At 22.5% G+C, this 25,467-nt stretch overlaps 1 protein-coding gene across 9 annotated transcripts in view; it reads right to left on the reverse strand.

Moving 5' to 3' along the window:
• LOC122510525 (synaptotagmin-7) overlaps window positions 1–25,467 on the reverse strand; it is a 405,459-nt gene that overhangs the window by 98,064 nt on the left and 281,928 nt on the right. The window contains exon 1 of one of the 9 annotated variants that reach the window (XM_043625257.1): window positions 4,937–5,292. The exons of 7 other annotated variants lie outside the window; for them this stretch is intronic. The gene's annotated coding sequence lies outside the window, so the exon portion shown is untranslated. Of the gene's footprint in view, window positions 1–4,897; window positions 5,293–25,467 lie in introns of those variants that run through there. One more of the 9 variants, XM_043625255.1, reaches the window with a different exon arrangement.

Here is a 25,467-nt window from a genome sequence, read left to right on the forward strand (position 1 = left end):
CGGAATTTCTCAAACCTACTTTTCGATTTATGAATGCAAATTACTTTTAAGATGGAACTCCAGTAGAGACTTCGCAACTTCCTCCATTTCAAAAAAAAAAGAAATATTAAAATTTAATAACGTTAAAAATATCAACGTATTTTTAAAAAATAAAAACAGTGGTTTGTTAAAGAACATTTTGTAATATTGATTTTGTGTGCACCATATTTGATGTCTGAATACGAAAATTGAACATTATACATTTAAAAAAGCTTTCTTTGCATTGCACGCTGATGGAAGTTATTAATATTCATTTCTGCCTTTAGCACACTTTATTGATCGAGAAACTTGTAAGGCAATTTAATGTTTTTCTTTTTTTTTTTTTTTGCAAAAATAAACTTTTTTGTAGATAACTTTATAATTTGAGGCATATTATTTATTACGATTATATTAGAATTTTATCTATTTATAAAGTAAAATTTATATAAGTTAGTTGGACGAAGTTGAATATATACACCGTTTTATAAATTAAAAAGTAATGAGAACAAAATGCAGTGTTAAAGTAATTAATTGGTGATTAAAGTATCTACAGTTGAAAAAGTAATCTGATAATTAAAAATGACAAAACATCAATTAATTTTAATTAATAAAGAATTAATTTTCCAATTTTTGTTATTTAATAATTTACTAGTAGAAAATGGTAGAAAATTTTCAAATGGTAGAAAAATCAAAAAGTTTTTTTTAAGAAACTAAACTCATAAGTGAAAAAATTTAAACTTGTTGAAAACTGAATGAATAATGCACTTTCGAGTAAAATTTAAAAAAAATATTATTTAAAATAACAAAACAATCATCTACATGAACTCAAAATAAATCATATTAGATTCACTTAAGAGTTCAAAGTTGAAGTGTACAATCTCAATGAATAGGCAGACTCAGTATTTTTAAAATAGTTAAAAAAAAATTTTGTTTTTTAATTCCAAGAATTTTTTTGAATTAAACAAAAAATGTATTTTGGTTGAATTATTCAAAATTTGATTGTTTCAAATAGAGTTTTTTTTTAGAATTCATGTAAAGTTGGTAATTAATTTGAAAAGAGAAAAAAAAGAAAACACATATGATTTATAAGATAATAAAAAATGATTAATTTAATAAAAAGGTTTCTATTATTAAAAAATATTATTTATATCTCAGAATAATAGTAATGTTTAAATTTTACATTAAGCTCATAATATGTTACTCTTATCTTTGTGTTTATTTAGGTTCCGTACAACTCCCGACTTCTTTTAGGTCTTAATTACGTTAAACATGAAACAGAATTAAAAAGGGGAAAAAATTGAATCACCACTCTACTGTTTTTTTGCTGTATCAGCCAACACTGTTATATTATCGTTAAATTATTAACTGGGTATCAAACATTTTTTGGTTTTTTCTCATTTCACTTTCACTTCACTCTCTCTTGACTTTCACTTCACTCGCACTTCAATTTTATTGAATATAATTTATCTTCAAATTTTTATGAAAATTTTAAATTTTAATAAAGTTAAATTCAACAAAACTAAAGTGAGGTGAAAGTGAATAGAAAGTGAAGTGAAAGTAAAGTGAAAGTTAGATGAAAATGAAGTGAAAGTGAAATGATAGTAAAGTGAAAGAAAAGTGCAAGGAAAGTGAAAGTGAAGTGAAGTGAAGTGAAGTAAAAGTAAAGTGAAAGTGAAGTGAAAGTAAAGTATCAGAATTTTTATTAAAATTTCCTATGCAGATCTTTTTAATAAAGCTTGAAATTAATTACAGGGCTCGAACCAGTGAAAGTATTTAAAAATAGGACTTTACGGACCAAAAAATTCATTGAAAATAATTGAATTTGTGGCGAAGAATTTTATTATTGTAGAAAATAATTGAATTTTTTGAAAATAGTGGAGTTTCTTTAATAATTTTAATTAAAAATTTTCAAAGTTTCTTAATTTTATGAAGAATTTCTTTCAAGTTTTTTAAATTATCGTATTTTTTAATAATTGAAATTAAACATTTAATTATTGAATTTTATTAAAATTTTTGAAAAATAGATTAAATTCCTTTCAGAATTTTGTTAAAATTATTTTAAATAATTTAATTGGTTCAAAGAATTTTACTAAAATATTGAAAATAATTGAATTTTTTCGAAGAATAGATACTTAAATTCTTTTAAATGATTTTATTAAAGTTTTTGTAAATAATTAAATTCATTTGAAGAATTTCTTAAAGTTTTTCGATAATAATATTGTTCTTCTAATTTGTTAATAATTATAGATAAAAATTTGATTTTTGAATTTTATTGAGATTGTATTGAAAATAATTAAATTCCTAAGAATTTAAAAATTTTTTAACATAATTGAATTTATGCGAAGAATTTTATTACTTTTAAAAATAATTGAATTTCTGCAATAATTTTCAATTTCTCCAAAATTCAATTATTTCTACAATTTTAACTGTAATTCATTTTTAAATCAATTTTTAATAGAAAATTAAACGAGAATTCAATTATTTAAATAGAAAATTAAATATTTTATTGAATAATTGAATGTTTCTTAAAATTGAAATCTCATAAAGAATTTCATCAATATATTTTTAAATAATTGAATTTTTTGGACGACTTTTAATAAAATTTTTTAAAAATCTTAATCTTTCTTCGTAATTCAAGAATTCTCAATCAGCGAAAAATTCTAACATTATTTTTTAACAATAATTTTCGAGGTATTCGATTAAAATTGTATTAAAAATAATTAAAATTCTGTGATGAGTTTTATTATTTATGCGAAAATAATTAAATGCCTAAAAAGAATTTTTTTATTTACGAAAATAATTGAATCTTGTAAAAAATTTTATTATTTTTGAAAATAATTGAATTATTGCAAAAAAATTTATAAAAAAAATTTACAAATTATTAAATTATTCTTGCAAAGAATTTTATCAAAAAATTTTGATAATAATTGAATTTCTTCGAAGAATTTTATTACTTACGAAAATAATTGAATTCATAAAAAGAATTTTATTATTTACGAAAATAATTGAATCTCCATAAAAATTTTATATTATTTATGCAAATAATTCAAATTATTGCGAAAAAATTTTTTAAAAATTTGCAAATCATTGAATTCTTGCAAAGAATTTTATCAAAAAATTTAAGTTTAAAAAAGTCAATCTTCGTGCATTAATATAACAAAAAAAAATTTAGTTTTTTAGCTGAAGTTTCGAATAAAATAAATAAAAACACCATTAAAAGAAGCTTTTTAAAAAAAATTTTTTTTTTGATTATAATATTGCTAATTCCTAAAAAACATACTAAAGATTAATTATACAAAAGTTTGAAGCAGATTTGAAAATAATTTTAAAAAGTACTAAATAGGAAACAGTGTGGAAGCAAAAGTGAAAAATTATATACCAATGAGTGAAGAATTACCCGATATATTAATTAATTATATTTTTAATAATTACGTCAATAGCGAAAAAAACGTTTTACTTAAAAATAATTAATAATAATTTTATTTTTTATTTATTATTTATTTTTAATAATAATTTTATAATGTAACATAATGTAACACTGTTATCATAAATGTTATGTGATGGTTACCGAATATATTTACTGCTGGACATGTGCGTAGTTTAACTTTAAAAACGAAAATCGATATGAAATATGCAAATCTCACAATGACCAAGAATTTAAAACTATTTCACATATAAATCACTCCTAAATGAAAATTACACTTGATTTAATTCCAAAAAAAAAAGGAAAAAATTGTGAAAAGTAGTATTCAATAATTTAAAGAAAAATAAAATTCTAAAAAAATCCTTCCTCTGATATAACGCATAACAAAAAGAGAAGGAACAACTTTCCGAGATATCACTCTTTCAACGACCGCAAGTGTAACAGGTGAGACTGAAACTTTCCACATGAAACTTTCCTTCTGCTCGAATCAATTTCACCTTCGTTGAAATTTTCTCTTTCCATTATCACTCTTTCAGGGTAAAATATCGAAAGTTCAGAGACATTGATTATCCCCCGTGTATTTTTAAACATAAAATATAAATTCATATATACGTGTTTTATTCATTTTATAAATATTTCTCATAAATATGAAGCAAAATCATCGTTAGTTTTAATAAAAGATGAATATATACTTTGTTTTTTGAATAGAGTATTTTTTTCTCATTCTTTTTTCAAAAAAGAATATTCTTTGAAGGTAATATATATTTGCAGTATTAAAACAAGCATTTTATGTTCTTAATTAAAAGAGTTCGTTTTATCAATGTTATAATCTCTAAAAGAATAAAAAACATTTAGAAATTCCTTTTTCTACGAATATTCGTTTTCATTATAAATGTAAATTTTTCAGGTAAAAAATAATTCTCATTATTTTAAAAAAACAGTTTTACATATTTTCCATAAATTTTATTCTAGTTTTCTGTGAAGAAATGTTTCAAAAGCAATTTTATATATTAAAATTCTGTATCACCATTAATTCTATAGTTCTCTTTTTGAAAAAATGCAATTTTTATTTTGTGAAAGTGGATTTTTTTTTTAATTAAATTAAAAAAATCTTTGCGTAAAAGAATAATTTTATATTATTCCGAATAAACATCAAGGTTTTAAATTTATTTCGAAAGTAGTGTTTTATTTATATTTTGTTATTTTTATTTTTTCAATTTTTAAAAATTATAATTCTTTTAATATTATATTTTCAAATTATATAATTCTCTTAATATTATATTTTCAAATTATATAATTCTTTTAATATTATTTTTAATTTTTATATTATTTTCGTTTGTTCTTGGATAAAATTCCCTTTTTTTGAATAAAAAGGAAACTTTTGGGCAAAAAAAAATGTTAATAATTTTGTTTTATTTATTTTTACACTGGGCATTGAAAAGCACATCAGTTTACCTTGACGCTGATCATGTGAACGACATTTAATGATCCTACCACAAAACAACAGTTGATTATCATGTATATATATATATGAAAAGAGAAGAGCAAACGTCAGGTGAGAAACATTGAATACATATTTAAAAAAAAAAAATTCATCAATGGATCACACTTTTAGAAAGGTAGCTCATGAAGTTAGATGCATATAAATATCACAGTAGAAAATATCACTATTGGATCAGACAGTTCTGGTCCTGTTGCGCGTGCCGTATAACGAGAGGAGCATTGGTCCGACTCAAACGGAGTCGCACCACTAACTGAGTTGCCTGGTCCACAACGACAGCTTTTTCAACTCTTCGACGCATTGGCGCCATCTTGCTTTAATGGGAAAACGCTCTAAATCAAAGTCCTCGATTCTCATCATAAGGTTCACCATGGGTTTTATTTTTTTTTGTCAATTAAAGACGGCATTTAATTAAAAAAAAATTTTTTTTTTAAATTTTTAAAAAAAATTTTTTTAACTTACAAAAATTTAAGGGCATTTGAACCTTGATGACGTCACACATGCTTTGCACAATCTGTAACGTCATCAAGGTTCAAATGCCCTTAACTATTTTTAAAATTTGTCATCTTTTATATATTAAGACAACATTTTTATCCATATCAAGAAAATGATTTAAATCTTCCAATAAATTATTTATAATTTATAATTATATTTATAATTTATATAATAATAATAATAATAATAATAATAATAATAATAATAATAATAATAATAATAATAATAATAATTATTATTATTATTAAATAAATAAATAAATTACTGTATCAGGCTTCGCACTTGATAATTAATTTTTAAAAAAATAGCAAAAAGTAGTTTTAAGAACAAAAAAAATCAAATTCTTTAAAACGATTCAATTATTTTCAAAAAATATTCGAAATTCAATTATTTTCGATTTTTAGTATTTTCATAAAATTTTGCAAAAGAATTCAATTATTTAAAAAAAAAAATTTGTAAAATTCATCAAAAATTCAATTATTTTCATAAATAATAAAATTTCCACAGGAATTAAATTAATTTAGAATAGCATTATTAAAAAAGTTTCGAAAAAATCCATTATTTACCAAATTTTTTATACAATTCTTCACAATAATTCAAATACTTTCACTAATAATAATAACCAGTTTTCAAGGAAATTTAATTTTTTAAAAAAAATTTTCGATAAAATATTCTAAGCAAGAATTCAATTATTTAAATAAATAATAAAACTCACAGAAAAATTTCAATTATTTTTAATACTGTTTTAAATTAATTAATCGAAAAATTAAATTATTTTTACAAATAAAGTTTTCCATGTTAATTCAATTATTAATTATTTAAAATAAAATTTTCATAATATTTATAATATTTCAAAAAAATTAATTATTTAAAACAATGTTTATAAAATTCTTATAAAAAATTCAATAATTTTAAAAAATAACAAAATTTTTCACAAAAATTCAATTATTTTTAAACAATTTAATACAATTTTTCACAATAATTCAATTATTTTCAAAAATAATTAAATTTTTCTCGATATTCAATTATTTTTTAAAATAAAATTCTTAGCAATAATTCAATTATTTTTAGAAATAATAAAATTCATCAGACGATTTCAATTATTTTTAATACAATTTCACAGGAATTGCTCAAAAATTGTAATTATTCTTAAAAATTTACATTAATTTCCTCGAAAAAATCAATTATTTAAAAAAATGTTTTTTTTTATATTCTTTAGAAGAATTCAATTATTTAAAAAAAAATATTATAATTTTTTTCAGGAATTCAATTCTTTGTAAATATTTCAATAAAATTCTTCGCAATAATTCAATTATTTTCATAAATAAAAAAATTCTTCACAGGAATTCAATTATTTTTGAAAATTTTAATAAAGTTCTTAGCAACTATTCAATTATTTTCATAAATAAAAAATTCATCGCAGGAATTCAATTATTTTAAATATGCAATTTTACAGGAATTGATCGAGAAATGTAATTTTCTTAAAAATTTAATTTCAACTCCTCGAATAAATCAATTAAATAATTGCATTCTTTGAAAGAATTCAATTATTTACAAAAATATTTGAATTTTTAACAGGAACTTAATTATTTTCAATTATTTTAATAAAAGTGTTTATGAGCAGTCAATAATTTTAAATACAATTTTAATTAAATTTTTTTTGAAATAATTTAATTATTCTTTTAGATTTTAATAAAATTCTTCCCAAAAATTCAATTATTTACATAAATAATTCTTTGAAAGAATTTAATTATATTGATAAATAAGAAAATTATTTACGAAAATTCAATTATTTTGAGGCATTTTAATAAAATTCTTCTCAAAATTTAATTATTTTTATAAATAACAATATTCATTACAAGAATTAAATTATTCTTAAAAGTAGTACATTTCTTTTTTTAAATTCAATTATTTAAAAAAAATTAATAAAATACCACACAGACATTTAATTATTATCAAAAATTTTTTGAATTATTTTTAAAAATAATTGAATTCTTTTAATAAATTTTATTAAAATTGCATTGAAAATAATTGAATCCCCGCGAAGAATTTTATAAAAATTATTTTAAATCATTGATTTATTTTTTAAAAAAATTTAGTAAAAATTGTATTTTAATTCATTGAATTCCTGTAAAAATTTTATTTATAAGAATAATTGAATGTTGTGAAGAATTTTATAAAAATTATTTTAAGTTATTGAATTCTTATAAGAAATTTTATTAAAATAGTAGATGTTGAAAGTAATTAAAATTAAAACAATTTTTGAAAATAATTTAATTGTTTCTAAGAATTTTATTAAAATTAAAATCAAAATTTAATAAAATTAAAATTAAATAAATATTTTTTATTTCAACTTTTAGCGAATTTAAAGTTGTGAAAATTCTTCAAAAAAGGAAAAAGTATCTTCTAGTGTCACAAATCTAAAAAAAAATATTTAAATTGTAGCAAATCGTAGGTTTTAGTAATTTTTAAAATTTATCAATTTTTTTAGAAAAATAAAAAGTCAAAAAAGGGTGAAAATATTTTCTGCCCGATTTTATTTTATGACTATTGAATTCCCACTCAAAAATTAATATTAAAATAATTTTATGAATTACGAATTACGATTGAATTATTAATTACAAATTATTGTAGAAAATCTAATTTTTATTAATGCAAAAAACAGTAATTATATTTACTTTATTTCATAAGAAAAACTGTGTTTTATTTATTTTAGAATTAAAAATTTTTGAATTAAAAAAATAATTTTTCGAAACTTCATATCACGCAATTTTTGTATTTATAATTTTTAATTGCTCCCTTGAAGCATTGTTTTACCGCGAAAAATTTCAAATTGGATTTTTTTACTTTACTTTTTTTTCATCAATTAATTAAAAAGTTATTGACATTTCAAAGATTGTATATTTTGAAAAAGCGTGACTTTTTGTAGATCTTTGGCATTAAATTTTAGTAATGCATTTTAATAATGCAATTTACATTTATAAAATGAAAATCTTCATGAGATGAAAATAAAATTTTCAGCTTTAACGTTGCAGTCGTTTTTCGGTTTGTCTTTGATTTTATTCTCAAAATGAGTCGAGTGACCTTTTATCGAACACATTCCACATTCCAGTAATTGAGTGCATTCGAGAACTCGAAATTTTTGAACTTTTCACTAATTTCATGTACGCCCACACAATACCGAGAATTTAGTGAAATTGTATATCAACACCTACTCAGTCTACTTAGGAAAACGTTTGTGGGCATAAAACGGTGCAAAAAAAAGTATCAAAAAAAATTTTAATCTTATTTACGGCTTTTGTAATCACTGAATCCGAATTTCATATTAGAATCAAAAAATCCAAAATGGCGGATCCAATATGGCGACCAAATTTTTTAAACGTTGACGGATTTGTCTAAAAATGTTTAATCGGAAGTTTTTAGTCAATAAAAAATTTAACAAATCATGGAAAGTTTTTGAATCATCAGCTGAAAAAACTTTACAAAATTAAATAAGTTGAATTTATTAATTTTTGAAAATTCTTGTTTTTCTGAAAACATTAATAATTCATGTAGAGTTTCAGAATAAAAAAATCTAAATTAGAAGAATAATAAAGAAAAAGAATCTTATAACACTCATCAGCTTCAAGAAATTGACAAAGGGAATACTTAAAAATAAAATAGAGCTAAGGTATCGAAAGTATAAAGCCATTCAGTATCATATAATGAAGAAGAAGAGATTTTTTTTCTTTTCCCTTGATAATTTTCTATGCACAAAGCAAAACTAAAGTGAAGTTTTGTCTTTCTCTCTCTATCTCTGCATTCAAAGCTATGCATCAAGAACTGAAACTGAAACCATAAAAGAGGGTGAGTCTAAAAAAATCCCTTTTTCGAGAACATATTTAATCTTGTTAGTGAACATTTTCCAGTCAAAAAGAAGCATATTTGTTACATGGAAAAAAAATAGTAGAATTTAAAATAAAAATTGAAAGAGTTTCAGTTGCAAGAGTTTTAAAAAACATTTTATTTTAAAGCATTATTTTAACTTTTCTATTTTATCAATTATTCTTTTAAGAAATTAAAATAGAAAAAAATATTTTTAAAAAGTCAATATGAATTTGATTTCAAGTCTTGTAAAATAGATGACTAATCCGCGCTTCTTCAATCTCATTGTCACTTTAACTCTGTTCCCATTTTATGCGACTTGGATTTTTACTTCAATGTGCGGATCAATTTCATTTGTGTCTGTGAATCTTTATTGTTGCTACAGAGGATTATTCTTTGGATTTTACTGCAGAATTTACCACAACATTTTAACTCCGGATCAGCCACTCATTGTATTCTTATAACTTCTACCCTTCAATCGGCAGATATAAGTCTAAGTATTTACAATATCTATTCTTCCATACTTTGTGTATTTTTTAAAGAAAAAGTTCAATTGTCCAGTTGTCAACATAATTCGCCTCTTATGAAAGGCAAGCCTTATAATACTTGTTTTACACATTCAAACATATTCTCTGCGTTCCATTTATTATTTTCCAAACACCAAATGTCCAAAAACGTTTTTTCAAAATTACAAATATTTTAAAACTTTCTTCCTGAAAAGGTTTTTTCATTTTACATTCTCTGCGCTTCACAGTGGGCTAGAATGCAAAAAATATGGTTAAAACCCAAAAAAATTTTATTTAACCAAAAAATATACATTTTCTCCCCTTTAAGCCTTATTATTTTTAAGAAAAGTTATAATAATTGTCATAAACATAAAAAAAACATTAAAAGAAAAGAATTTCAGCTGAGAATAAAAATTGTCAAATTATTATTTTAATTAAGTTTGAAATTGTCAGGGGAAAAATAAAATTCGTCCTTCAACCAACGCAACCGAGTTCTGAGTTGCTAGGATTCTAATTGGGTTAAAAATAACAAAACACTAATTTCTACGAACACAGTAAATCGTGAAGTATTAAAAAGTGTGGCAGATTAAATTAACACCAAAAAAGATTAAAATAATCAATTTTAGTGTTATTTTTTACAATGAATGAAATTTTAGTTCATTAAATTTTTTTATAACCGTAAAACATGAAGATATCGATAACTCCGAGTAAAAGACTCGGAGTCATCGATTTCTTCATATTTTATAATAATTAAAGATGAAAAATCATTATTTTATGTCATAAGAATATTATTTTCATTATTTCAATTCAATTATTATTTTCAAAAATTTTTAACTACAATTTTACTCTGTATCTATTATTATTTTTAATAATTTTCGAAAAAGTTCTTTAGCAATTTTTAAATCCATTTATTTACAATATTCAATTTCATGAAATCTCAATTATTCACAAATTCTTTAATTAAATGCATATTAGAAAATAAAAACTTCAAATAATATAAAAGAAAATTTAATAAAGTTGTTATTTAAAAATTTGAAAAATTCAAATTTTAAAAAATTTTAATTTGAAACCTTTTCTAAAATTCAATTTTTTCTCAAATTTTAACTGTAATTCATTTTTAAATCAATTTTTAATAGAAAATGCTACGAGAATTCCATTATTTAAATACAAAAATAAATAGTTTATTGAATAATTGAATATTTTTTAAAATTGAATACTCATAAAGCAATTTCATCAATATATTTTTAAATAATTAAATTCTTTTGACGAATTTCAATAAAATTATTTAAGAATAATCACATTTTCGAGGAATTCGATTAAAATTGTAATAATTAAAATTCTGTCATGAGTAAATTCTGCGAAAATAATTGAATTCCGTAAAAAAATTTTATTATTTACGAAAATAATTGAATCTCTGTAAAAATTTTATATTATTTATGCAAATAATTGAATTATTGCGAAAAAATTTATAAAAAATTTGCAAATCATTGAAATTTGCAAAGAATTTTTACAAAAAATTTTAATAATAATTGAATTTCTTCGCAAAATTTTATTATTTATGAAAATAATTGAATTTCTAAAAAGAATTTTTTTAATTACGATTATAATTGAATCTTGTACAAATTTTATTATTTTTGAAAATAATTGAATTATTGCGAAGAAATTTATAAAAAAAAAAATTTGTAAATAATAGAATTCCTGAGAAATTTTTATAATTTTATGAAAATCATTAAATATTTGCGTATAATTTTATTAATTTTTTCTTCAATAATTGAATTATTTTAAGAAACTTATTCATATTTATGAAATGAAAATCAATTTTTATTACAAAATTCTACAAGAAATTAATTATTTAAATGCAAAAGTAAATAATTTATTGAATAATTGAATGTTTCTCAGAATTCAATTCTCATAAAGAATTTTAGTAACAAATTTTTAAATAATTGAATTCTTTTGTCGAATTTTATTAAAACTTTCATAAACATAATTACTTTTTTGAAGGAATTCAATTATAATTGTATGAAAAATAATTGAAACGAAATTCATTCGTTTACAATTTAATTTTACAAAATTTCAATTATTCGGAAATTCTGCAATTAAATATATGGAAAAATAGAAACTTGAAATAATTTCAATTAAAAATCCTATTAAACTTTTAAAAAGAATTAATTCTACAGAATTTTTTGTCAAAAATATGAAAAATTAAGAATATCAATGATTTTAGTTTAAAACTCTTTCAAAATTTATACATTTCTAAAAATTCACGTTATAATGCTTTTAATTAGAGGTGTGCAAAAAGCTCGAAACCCGAAGCTCGAGCGGGTATTTTCGAGCTTTTCATTTTTCGAGCCGAGCCGAGCCGAGCCTATTCAGTTCGAGCTCGAGCCGAGCTCGGGCCGAGCCGAGCTTTATAAAAAGCTCGAATAATTTCGGGTACTCGAATTTTTCGGGTACCCGAAACTTTCGGGTACTCGAAATTTTCGAGTACTCGATTTGATTCGAGCCCTTGAGAAAATCCAAAATTTTCTACATTAATTTTTAATTAAATTTTTTTTTGTAAAAAAAAAAAAAATTTTTAATTTAAAAGCTCGAATTAAATCGAGTACTCGAAAATTTCGGGTACCCGAATTCATTCGAGTACCCGAAATATTCGAGTACTCGAGTGAATTCGGGTACCCGAATGTTTCGGGTACTCGAAAATTTCGGGTACCCGATACATCGAGCCCGGCTCGGGCTCGGCTCGGCTCGGCTCGAAAAAATTGCGGCCCGGCTCGGCTCGGCTATTCGAGCTTTTTGCACACCTCTACTTTTAATATTCAATTATCTAAAATTTTAACTAAAATCCATTTTTAAATCCACTTTTATTAGTAAATTCTACGAGAATTCAATTATTTAAATACAAAAATAAATAATTTATTAATTTCATGTTTCTTAAAATTAAATCCTCATAGAAAATGTTATTAACAAATTTTTTAAGTCATTAAATTCTTTGGACGAATTTTAATAAAATTTTTAAGAATAATTACATTTTTCGAGGAATTCGATTAAAATTGCATTAAAAATAATTGAAATTCTGCAATGAGTTTTATTATTTATTGAAAATATAATTGAATTCCTAAAAGAATTTTATTACTTACGAAAATAATTGAATCCATGTAAAAATGTTATTATTTATGAAAATAATTGAATTATTGCGAAGAAATTTATAAAAAAAAATTGTAAATAATTGAATTCCTGTAAAAATTTGTATTATTTATGAAAATAATTGAATGTTTGCGTAAAATTTTATCGAAATTTTTTTTAACTATTAATAATGGAATTCTTTTGAAAAATTTTATTGAAATAGTAGATATTGAAAATCATTGCATTTTAGAAAACTTTTGAAAATAATTAAAATTTTGACAAGAATTTGATTAAAATTTTGTAAAATAATTGAATATCAGAGAAGAATTTTATTATTTATAAAGAGAATTGAAATTTTGACGAGAATTTTTTAAAATTTTGGAACACAATTGAATTTAGTAACTATGTTACTAAGTTAGTTACTAAGTTAGTAACTAAGTTACTATTCTCCCTGGAGAAGCTAAATTCGTTGAATTTTTACAAATCGTTGACTTTGGTGTTTTATTTAAAGTAAAATTTCATTAATAGGGGAGAGTGGGGCAAAATGGGGTACCTTTTTGAAATTGGCTGTTTACAGAGAACCAAACGAATAAATCGATTCAGCTAAACTTCAGAATTCTTCTTTGTACACTTAGCTTTGAGGAAATTATGATAATAGCGGAGAAAAAAATTTTTGAAAGAACTTATATCGTATTTTCTGAGAAAGTGCTAACATCCCATTTTGCCCCACCCGTGGGGCAAAATGGGGTGGCATCAAATAACTATACAAAACATGGAATATTTTTTCAAAATTCATTAAATTCTTGTTGTATGAGATTATAAATACAAACAAAAAGTAGGATTCTTTATTATTATGAAAAAACAAGTAATATTTATTAGAATTTAACAAAAAAACATGGATATTGCAAAATATCGATATACCGATAATGAAACATCGATAGTATAAATGCCTCGAAGCAATAATATCGATTCTTCTGCTGGAAACCTTTAAATATGCATAATATAATGTTTTTAAATAGTTTTAATGAAACGGCGTAGCTTCCGGCATGCCCCACACTTAGGTACCCCATTCTGCCCCACACTGCATATTAAAACAAAATGCAATGTTTACAAGTTATTGTAAACAATTAAACAATCTATTCTATTGGAAATTACTCTAGAATAAGTACTGAAAAAAAAACCACACTTGCCAAATTAAATGCATTATCCCAAAAAGTTTGGTGAGCACTTTAATTTTGAAAAAAATTCATATTTTTTTTGCTTAAAACTTAAAAGTTGTATAACTTTCAAAAAAAAATTTTCTTTGGAGTGTCTTCATAATTAATAACAGTTTCTTATCAACATGAATGATATATGTCGAGGAAAAAAAAATTAAAAGTACCTATCATGGAAAAACAGAGGTACCCCATTTGACCCGCCTACCCCATTTTGCCCCACTCTCCCCTAGTTAAAAATAACACTAAAATAGATTATTTTAATCCTTTCTGGTGTTAATTTAATCCTAGAGGGATTAAACTGTTGCAGATTATTTTAATCTATTCTGGTGGATATTTTAACACCTCACGTTTTACAGTAATTAAATTAAACTTATCTTTAAAATTTTTAAGAAAATTTGGAATATAAATAAAGTTAAATTCAACAAAAATAAGGTAACCTGACTTATTTGATAGAAAGTCGCCTCTTGTGTACATATTTTTAGTTCAAAAACAGTTACTAATATCCGATTACATTTTTATAATTTTGATAAGAAAGTTCAAAAATTATATACTTAAAATATTGTTAAAGTTTTATAAAGATATAGTTCGATGTAAGTTTACGAAAATATTTTTCCCTTACAGTGTCAAAATTGTTGCTCGCAAAGCTCCTACCTAATACATCAGAACATTGTCACGTTTCTGAGAAAGCGAAGTTCAAAGCTTTAAAAATCTTTAATGTTCAAAAGAGGAAAGCTGACGAACATCCTGAGACGGCACCAATTTAATATTTCTCGAACGGTACAAAGTGTATCTCAATAAGTTTCCTCTCAATCACCTATAATAGGGACAATTTACGAAAAGCTCTTCAACGTCAGCATTTGTAAGGTCTGTCCGCAAATCGTTGAAATATTAAAGATTTACGAGAAGTTCTGAAGAAATATCGCTTTACCGGAGGCAAACAGCCTTTTCTTCTGTATGAATCTTTAGAAGATGCAAATTATTGTGACACTAGAGGAAGAGTTATTGTGTCCTGAGCGTGTGAAAATTTACGACTTCTAATGAAATCAAAAATGTGGTTTGTTGACATGACGTTCAAAGACTTCTCTAGAAACATTTGTGTAGATGTGCTATAGCGCTTATAAAACCTCAAAAGAAACTCATATTTTTAATAATTACGTGGAACAAATATGATTGTCAATTAAAAGTTCCCTATAGGCCACCGTAGGGTCCTGGCAAGGCTCTCGCTATATTTTCCCTTTCAAAATTTTTAACAAGATCCTTACGTCAGTGAAAATGCAAGGGCCTACAAAAAACCTACTAAATTTCAACTTTAGATGAGGAAATTAGGGAAATTTCAAAATTCAGTATTCAGTTACTGCATAAACAAATAGGAAAAAAAATTCTGTTCTAAAAACACTTGTATAGCCAAGTATGTAGGCTAAAGACGAATGTATGTATAAACAAATAAATGTAAAGTAAATATGAATATATAATATAAACGCCAGTAAAAGTATAGATTCTAAGGTGAATGAACTCATTATAAAAACAAAGTAATTTCACCAACAATAAAAACATTACATATAGTATATACACTCAGATACAAACAGCTAGGTAAGAGAATCGATTTCGAATTATTTAAGTGATTAAATTAAAATTAAACAGAAATAAAAAATATTTTTTTACAAAGAAACTTTTATCTAAAACTACTAGATATAATAATCAAAGTAGCGTAGATAGAATTGCGTTAAATTTAATTTTAAATTTAATTTTAAATTTAATTTTAAATTTAATTTTTAATTGCGTTAACAAAGCAGCTGAAAAAAGGTTTCAGTACCCTATTTGCCCCTAAAATATTTTTTAGGGGCACTGTGAAGCCTGTAGATGGAAAACCACTTTTTAGTATTTATTTAACCAACACAGACGTTCTACAAACAACAATCATTTGTGAGTCGGCGGAAAATTTGCACGACTTTCTGTGAGGACTGTTTTACTTGGAAGGATTCTATGGAATCACTCTATAGAAATTTATACGTCGCTAGTATTTAATTAAAATTTAGATGAATTTAGTTCTCATTTCAGAATAAATTTCAAATTCGGAAATTTTCTTTTCGAGAATTTTCTTAAGCAAAGAAGTCTATTACAAAATCTCGATATATGAAAGTTCGATGATGATGTTTATCTAGATCATTGTTCATCTCACACCATGTCAGAAATAATATAAATTTTTTTTGCCAACCTCCATCAGATATGAATGTTTATCTAAGTGAAGTTTCCCGCCCCGAACACAAATCTGAATTTATTAATTTTATTTTGACGATATTTTCGATTTTCATCGGAGAGATACCAAATGTTGATGTGATAAATGTGCTTTGAGGCAATGTTGTTCTCTGCACGAAGTATTATTAAATATTGTTTTTCATCCATTATTTTTTTGACGTCATCTCATATCGTTTGATCGATTCAATAAACCATCAGTTTCTAAATTTTTCCTTTTTTTTTGGTAAAATGTTCTTTTTTTGCTTCTAATACAAGAGTTGTAAAAAGAAATTTTAAATTTCGAGTTTGATGGAAAAAAGAAGACGAATGGATGAAAGGTGACAAAAATTTATATTTTACAATTTAACACAAGGGGAATTAATGCATTTTCTATTCAGAATATATAGAGAAAATGGATAGAAAATATAAACATGACGGCGCAGATATTTAAATGGAAAATCTAATGAATATGTGTCAGAAATAAATGACATATACCTTTCAACGGTTTGTAAAAAAAACTGAATTGTTGATTGATCATACGTAACTTATTGGAAATCTATACATTTGAAGCATTTTTTTTTTTAAATTATATAAATAATCTGTATAGGTGTGTATTGTTATAATAAAAGTTATAGTTTTGAATTAAAATTCTATTACATAATTGAAGTTGTATTTTTAGATTCTTTTAGTTTTTATTTAAAGTTTGTATTCTTATACTTCTCTCTAGTTTCGTGAATAATAAAATAAGAGATGTTTCATTGAAATTTTAAAATCCGGGAGAATTTTAATATATTAAACGATGCTTAAAGAAATTAAGTCATTTTATTTTTAAAAGACTTGCTCTGAATTTTAGATTGAAGAGACAATAAATGAAGGGTGAAAAATTAAATAAAAAGATCATAATAAGCTCGCTGTTTTTCTTTTCTTTTTCTTTTTGCTTTTAATGTTTTAATTTCAAAATACTGCTGTTCGCGTCTTAAACTGGAGACGATATTTAGGTCATGGTTAACTGAGAAAATTCTTTTCATATCAGTCTCCAAACTTGCTATTTTTCTTTTCATTTTAATTTCTTTTATCTCTGAAATTAAAGAAATCAAGAACCATAATATTAAACCTTTATAAATAAAGGATACTTTTATAGTGTTGCCTTAATGCGATCTAACAGTACAAAATGTTCTGTTGAAAATTTAATTGAAAATTATAGTACTCTGCTTTGTTTCTGTAATTGGGCAAGTACTTTTAACATAGGAAAGTGTCAAATGATTTAATTAGAAAGCATCCCTTTTTAGCATAAAGCTGTCTTAGATGTTAATTTTCTCTTGTAACAAATTCAGAATCGCCAACTCTGCCGCATCAGGGAAAATCCTTTCGAATGAAAATTCTTATATTACCATTTGCAGTGTACCAAACTTCCAAGCTACAAAACTATGGTATAATATTGATCCAGAGAGTTGAAACTTGATGTAAATTGTACATTTAGATTACGGAAAAATTATTGCAAACATAATTCGAAATGACAAATTGATGTAAAAATATATTTTTTGGTAATACTTTTGTAATTTTAATAAAAACCTTTTCAAGAATTCTAATACAGACAGAATCAATGAAATACGAAGATTAATATAGTTAATATTTAATAATTAATAATATACGATAAGGAAGATTTAAAAATCTGTGATTGTAGGGTGTGGTCAAATAATGTTAAGTATGAGGAATTGTGGTGTTAAAAAGAAGAAAAGAGAATGAATGGTATGCATCAGAACTTTTTTACGGTAGACGTTAAAGGCGAATAGAAATTGGAATTCTGGAATTGTCTAGAATATGTTCTAAATGAGAAAAAAGTTAGTCATAAAGTGGAAAAAAAGCGCCACTAGTCTACATGAGACACTTGAAAAAAGCGGCGGAAGTAGATGGGCGATGCGATGGTTTGTTGGTAATTAATGAAAGAAAAGAAGAGTAAAAAAGAAGAAACGAAATTCACAATATGAAAAAGAGAAAAAAGAAAAGAAGAACTGAAAGAGACAGATTTTAAAGAGAAAACAAAATGAAAATGGACATAGAAAGTTATAAATCATAGAAAGAAAGAATTGGTTTGAGTCAACATACAAATACACAATTTTATAGTGCGCAGTCAAAAGGGTAGAGATGCCAAAATATTTGCTTTAAACAAGTTACAAAAAAAAACATTTCTCGATTTTCTTTTCTGCTCGATGAAAAAATGTCGCCTCTTTTCCAAAAAAATCCACGAGAATTTTTTACCATTTATACAAATTTACATGAAAATTAAAGTCAATATTTTTTACATTTTTTGATTCATTTTAATTAATATCAAAATAAATATTTTTATATCGAAATTTTCTGACGTTAACTGTTTATAATTCTTTTAATGAATCAAACTATAAACTAACCAACTGTACCTATAAAAAAATTATTTAAAATGTTAATTTTTTCATGCCACTGACTGCCCCTAACGCTTTAATTGGCCTCCGCCTCTTGCGATAAGTATAAAAGTGGAAAGTCGTTTTAATTTTATAAGAAAATTTAAAGAAAAAAAAAATGACAGTGAAAAGTGTGCACGTAACGTGAAAATCAATATTTCGTACAGCAACAGGTCGTGACCCTGTGAGCATACAGGAAAAAGTGGGGCAAAATCAAGTATACCGAAAAATCATTTTTTGTTTAGAAAAACTAAAATACAAACACTTTTGAACATTATTTGATTGTGCAAGAAAGTTTTTCTTAACAAACTCACCCCTTTACTAAGGGAAACGATTGGAAAATACAGTAAATCGTGAGGTATTAAAAAGTGTTGCAGATTAAATTAACACCAAAAAAGATTCGAAAAATCAATTGTTATTTTTTTACAGTGAATGAAATTTTAGTTCATTAAATTTTTTTATTAGTAAATTCTACGAGAATTCAATTATTTAAATACAAAAATAAATAATTTATTGAATAATTAAAAACACCTATTTCTTAAAATTGAATTTTCATAAAGAATTTTGTAAATAATAGAATTCATATGAAATTGAGGAACATTTTTGAAAATAATTGAAAGTTTGACATAAATTTTATTAAAAATTTTTAAAAAATTGAATTTTAACAAAAATTTTGTTAAAAACTTAAAAAATTTAAAAATAATTGAATTTTGGAAAAGAATTTGATTACTTTTGAAAATAATTGAATTTATGCAATTATTTATAATTTTTCCAAAATTCAATTAAAATTTTTAAAAATCTAAGTAATCTTTAAAAGTTCTAATGAAATTTTTAAATCAATTTTTATTGAAAAATTCTACGAGAATTCAATTATTTAAATGAAAAAGTAAATAATTTATTGAATAATTAAATACCTATTTCTTAAAATTGAATTCATATTTTTAAAATCTTTTTTATTAATAAATTCTACCAGAATTCGATTATTTAAATACAAAAATAAATAATTTATTAATTTCATGTTTCTTAAAATTAAATTCTCATTAAAAATGTTATCAACAAAATTTTTAAATCATAAAATTGTTTGGACGAATTTTAATAAATTTTTTTAAGAATAATTACATTTTTCGAGGAATTCGATTAAAATTGCATTAAAAATAATTGAAATTATGCAATGAGTTTTATTATTTATGTAAATAATATTGAATTCCTAAAAGAATTTCATTATTTATAAAAATAATTGAATCCCTGTAAAAATGTTATTATTTATGAAAATAATTGAATTATTGCGAAGAAATTTTAAAAAAAATTTATAAATAATTGAATTCCTGTAAAAAATTTTATTATTTATAAAAATAATTGAATGTTTGCGTAGAATTTTATTCAAATTTTTTTTTAATAATGGAATTGTTTTGGAAAATTTTATTGAAATGGTAGATATTGAAAATCATTGAATTTTAGAAAACTTTTGAAAATAATTGAAATTTTGACAAGAATTTGATTAAAGTTTTGTAAAATAATTGAATATCAGAGAAGAATTTTATTATTTATAAAAAGAATTGAAATTTTGTTACTGTGAATACACTATAAATTTTTATAATGTCGAGGTTTAAAAAAATTTATTGTACAGCAAAAAAACATTTTTCTTACCGTAAATTTATCTCTAAATAAACAAAAGAATTGTAATCCTTCCAACAAGATTAAATTCACTGACCTATAAAAAAAATTCAATATTTCAGAAGCAAGTTTTCGAAAACTGATAAATCCATAATTTTTATTTTAAGAAATTAAAACAAATGACATTTCTCGCACAGAATCCACCGCGCACTGTTAATTTTTAAACAGAAAAATTTTCATTGATTTTTATAAAAATCCTTTTAAAATTTTATAAATTTATTTTTTTAATTTTTTATTTATTTCTTTTAATCCTTTTTTGTTTTTAATTAAACTTCATCATAATTAAGTGATTCTAATGTTTTTGGTAATTTTTCCGAATCAAAAATATAAAAATTATGTTATATTCAATATGTCGAAAAGTTTTTAAATTTAAAATCTTTTGTTAATATTTTTTTTTTAATACAACAGTTGATCGACTTGTGGGGTCTTCGAAATGTTAAATTTATATTTATCTCTATTTTTTAAAAAGATAAATTTATTAGCTTTGAAAAGCTGTTCATCATTTTATCTCACATTTATGCAGCTTTTCAGAATTAACTAATGAAAAATTCAATTTTTATTTAAAAGTTCGTTTCATTCTAAAAATTAAATACCCATAATAGAAGTATATTATTTATATAAAATCAAATCGATAATTGAAAAGATATTTTTATCGAAAATTTACAAACTATTTTAAATTCGAATTTTATAATTTCAAATTATCAACTAGGATCAATTTTTTATTGAATTGTTTAATTATTAATTAAATACTTGATTGAAATTGTCAATAACTTAAAAACATTATTTAAATTATTTTCTAATTAATTTTGTTCTTTTACAATTTACCGATTTTCTCTTTACGATTTATTTTATGGAATAAATATTCTAGAATGAAATACACAATTTCATTGATTTATGTTAATAGTATACTTTATGTTGTCTCTGAATTATATATGCCTAATATTTGTTGAACGGAAAAATAGAAATTTGCAATAAAAGAAGAAAATACGAGTCAGCATTGTATAAAAACTCAAGAATGATGCAAAATAAAAAACATTCTCTTGAAGAAGCAAATTCTTTGCTGATCATGGTGAGGAAGCAAAATGTAAAATGAAAATACGTTTGTTATATAAGAAAAAAGTTTTCCCTTATTTCATTTTTCCTTCTTCTTGATTTACTGACTCTCAATAATTAGAATTAAAATTTAAACAACTTATTCTCGACCAAAAAATTAATTTTTTGACTTAATTAATTTTACAATAAATTAGGAAGTTTTAAATAACATTACAGAAATATTATGACATTTTTTCGAAAGGTACTTAAAAGAAATTTTGCCACAAATCTAAAATTTGAAATTTAATTAAAAATTGTATTTTTATTAAATTTATTCAATATTATTAAGATTTTATTACTTATTAAAAATTGTATATTAATTGAAAAATAATTATTTATACGTTTAAGTGCGTCTTTCTGATGCTATAATAAAAATAATTAACAAATTTTTTGTACTTTTTACTCAAATATTTAATAGTTTAAAATATCAAAGTATTGATCAAAATTTATATTTAGAAGCAGTTTTTAATTTCTTACTAATGGTAAAGAAGAATTCTATTTAAACAGAAAAGCTCTCTTTTGTGCTTTCACATACCTTCTGTGTATAATATCATAAAATTTCAAAGAGAACTTCTTTATCCAACTTTCAAGCTCTCGAAAGCTCTGACTTATCGACAAGCGTACAATAAAGAAGAAATCAATTTTAACCTATTTTCGTATTTCAAAATTTCATAGAATTGATTTTCCGTTTAAAAATATCCCGTGTAATTATTTCGTCAATTTTTTTTAAAAAAAGGTGAAAAAAAATTTTATTTATAAATTTTATTTATAACTTTTATTTTAAAGCTTTTTTCACAATTTTAAAAGCAATGTTTTAAAAATACAGAGGAAATTTTTTTTACAATTTCAAATGCAATGTTTTAAAAATAACAAAGGAAACTCGTAATCGAAACAGTTTAATAATAATACTCAAGTGTTAATAATTAATATATTGTCAATTTCAAAAAGAATTGAAAATACAAAGTTTGTAAACAATTATTTAAATTGAGTGGAATAAAATTTTGAAATTCATGAATTCATGCTAAAGGGTAAATTTCAGGGACATTAAAAATGAAATCTAGACAAATGGAACTTTAAATGGAAAATCTAAAAGTAACCGTGAAAGTTTATCAACAAGTTAGAGAGAACATCGTCCTCAAGTTTAATAAATTTGTTTCAGAAGAGTTAAACTTTAACTACATGTGAGAAAACAGTAGCTTCTGGTTTTCTGATAAAAGTAGGTTATTCTGAAGTAACTATCCTTAGAAACATTAACTTTTCCATATAAGAGGATAGCCTCAGCAAATACAAGCGAATTTTAAGTTTTTAACTCTGTAAATGATAAATAAGACAGATATAACGTCAAACTAAGTTTTGATTATAATATTTAAGAACACTGCATGCAATTTTAATTTCATCGATAATAATAAGATTATACGGTAGGCAGCGAATTATCTCAGCAAACTTTTTTTTTTAAATGATTGAAGATAATCAGGTTATAATGTTGGAGAACATCTGTTTTCAATTTAGTTCTCAATCAGTTGCAATGTAACCTAATTGTTGCCAAATTTTTTAACAATATTTTAAAATTAATTTTAAACGAGTTGCGTTTACAATTTTCATAAATAGTTTTTAAAATTTCTAATTAAATTCATTAAAAATTGAAATCAGGGTTGCCACGCTTTTACTCATTTCAAATTCCCTGACTTTTCCAGGTTCTCCAGATTAAAAAACGGAATTTTTCCAGGTTTTTAAAACTACATTTATATTTTACAAAATTTTTAATTCAAACCTTTTTGAAATTAAACATGTTATAAAACATGAAAATATCGATCACTCCGAGTCTTTGACTCGGAGCAATCGATATCTTCATGTTTTATAATAATTAAATAATTAATAATTAAATAATTAATAATTAATTAATTAATAATTAAATAATTAAAAATGTTGGACTGATAAAAAATAAAATCATCATTTTATACCTATTATAAGAATATTGTTACTACTTATTCAAAATTACTTTCATTATTTTAATTCAATTATTGTTTTCCACAATTTTCAACTAAAATTCTTCTTTATAAAGTGTAAATTAATTATTATTAATAATTTCTGAAAAATTTCTTTCAACATTTTCAAATCCTTTTGTTTACAATTCAATTTTACGAAATTTCATCGATTATTCAGGTATTCGGAAATTCTTCAATCAAATATATATTAGAAAATAAAAACTTGAAATAACTTCAAACAAAATTCAATTCAACTTTTACAAAAAAAATTAAATCTACACAATTTTAAGTTAAAAGTATGAAAAATTCAAACATTCAAAGATTATAATTTGAAATCTTTTCAAAACTCAGTTATTATCTAAAGTTTTAACTGAAATTCATATTTGAATCAATTGTTATTAGAGAATTCTACGAAAATTCAACTCTCTCAACAAATTTTTAAATAGGTAATTAAAATTCTTTTGACAAATTTCAATAAAATTTTTAAGAATAATTTCATTTTTCGAGAAATTAGATTAAAAATGTATTAAAAATCATTGAATCTCTGTAAAAAAATTTCATTGAATTGAGAAAAGTTTTTGAAAATAAATAAATAATTGAAATTTTGTCAAGAATTTTATTAAAATTTTTTTAAATAATTGAAATTTTGCCAAGAATTTTATTAAAATTTTTGAAAATAATTGAATTTTAGAGAAAAATTTTAATATTTATAAAAATAATTGGAATTTTGACAATAACTTTTTTTATACTTTTGATAATTGAATTTCTGCTAAGAATTTTATTACTTTTGAAAATAATTGAATTATTGCGAAGAAATTTATAAAAAAAATTTTTAAATAATTCATTTCTTTTGGAAAATTTTATTAAAATATAGTAGATATTTAAAATTATTGACTAGAGGAGAATTTTTGGAAAAAAATTGAATTAAAGAAAAATTAGATTTCAAGAATAAGCACAATAACTTTAGAAAACAATAATTTTCCAGGATTCCAATCAAAATTCCCTGACTTTTCCAGGTTTTTTTCAAGGTTTATGAAAATTCCCTGACATTTCCAGGTTTTTCAGGTTTCCAGGTTGCGTGGCAACCCTGACTGAAATTTTATAAAATTTCAATTTTTAATGAATTTAATTAGAAATTTGAAAAAAACTTCGATTTTTGCAAAATGTTAATAATTCAAATTCTTCTCGAAATTAGTTAAATTCGACAATATATAATTAATTAATTTTATTAAAAATAATGGATTTATAGAAAAATTTTAGTTAAAAACATTTTAAAAAATTGAACTTTGGAGAAGTTAAAAATGATTGTATAAAAATCAATTATTTTCAAAAGTAATAAAATTCTTCTTACAAAGATCAAAATTTAAAAAAAAAATTTCGTAAAAATCACAATTTTCTTTATAAAAAACGAAAATCTTCTGAAAAATTCAATTATTTTCAAAAATTTTTCTCATTTCAATGATTTTCAATATCTACTATTATAATAAATTTTCCAAAAGAATTCAATTATTTAAAAAAATGTTTGATAAAGTTCTACGTTAACATTTAATTATTTTCATAAATAATAAAAATTTCATAGAAATTCAAATTTTTTATAAATTTCTTCGCAATAATTCAATTAATTTCATAAATAATAATTTTTTTTATGAATTCAATTATTTTTATAAATAATACAAATTTTTACAGGAATTCAATTATTTTCATAAATAATAAAGCTAATCGCAGAATTTTAATTATTTTTAGTTTAATTTTAATCGAATTCCTCGAAAAATGTAATTATTCTTAAAAATTCGATTAAAATTCGCCAAAAGAATTAAATTATTTAAAAATTTCTTGATGAAATTCTTTATAAGAATTAAATTTTTAAAAATATTCAATTATTCAATAAATTATTT

This window comes from Leptopilina heterotoma, unplaced genomic scaffold (genome assembly GCF_015476425.1).
Source record: "Leptopilina heterotoma isolate Lh14 unplaced genomic scaffold, ASM1547642v1 Lhet_7, whole genome shotgun sequence".
Lineage (NCBI taxonomy): Eukaryota > Metazoa > Arthropoda > Insecta > Hymenoptera > Figitidae > Leptopilina > Leptopilina heterotoma.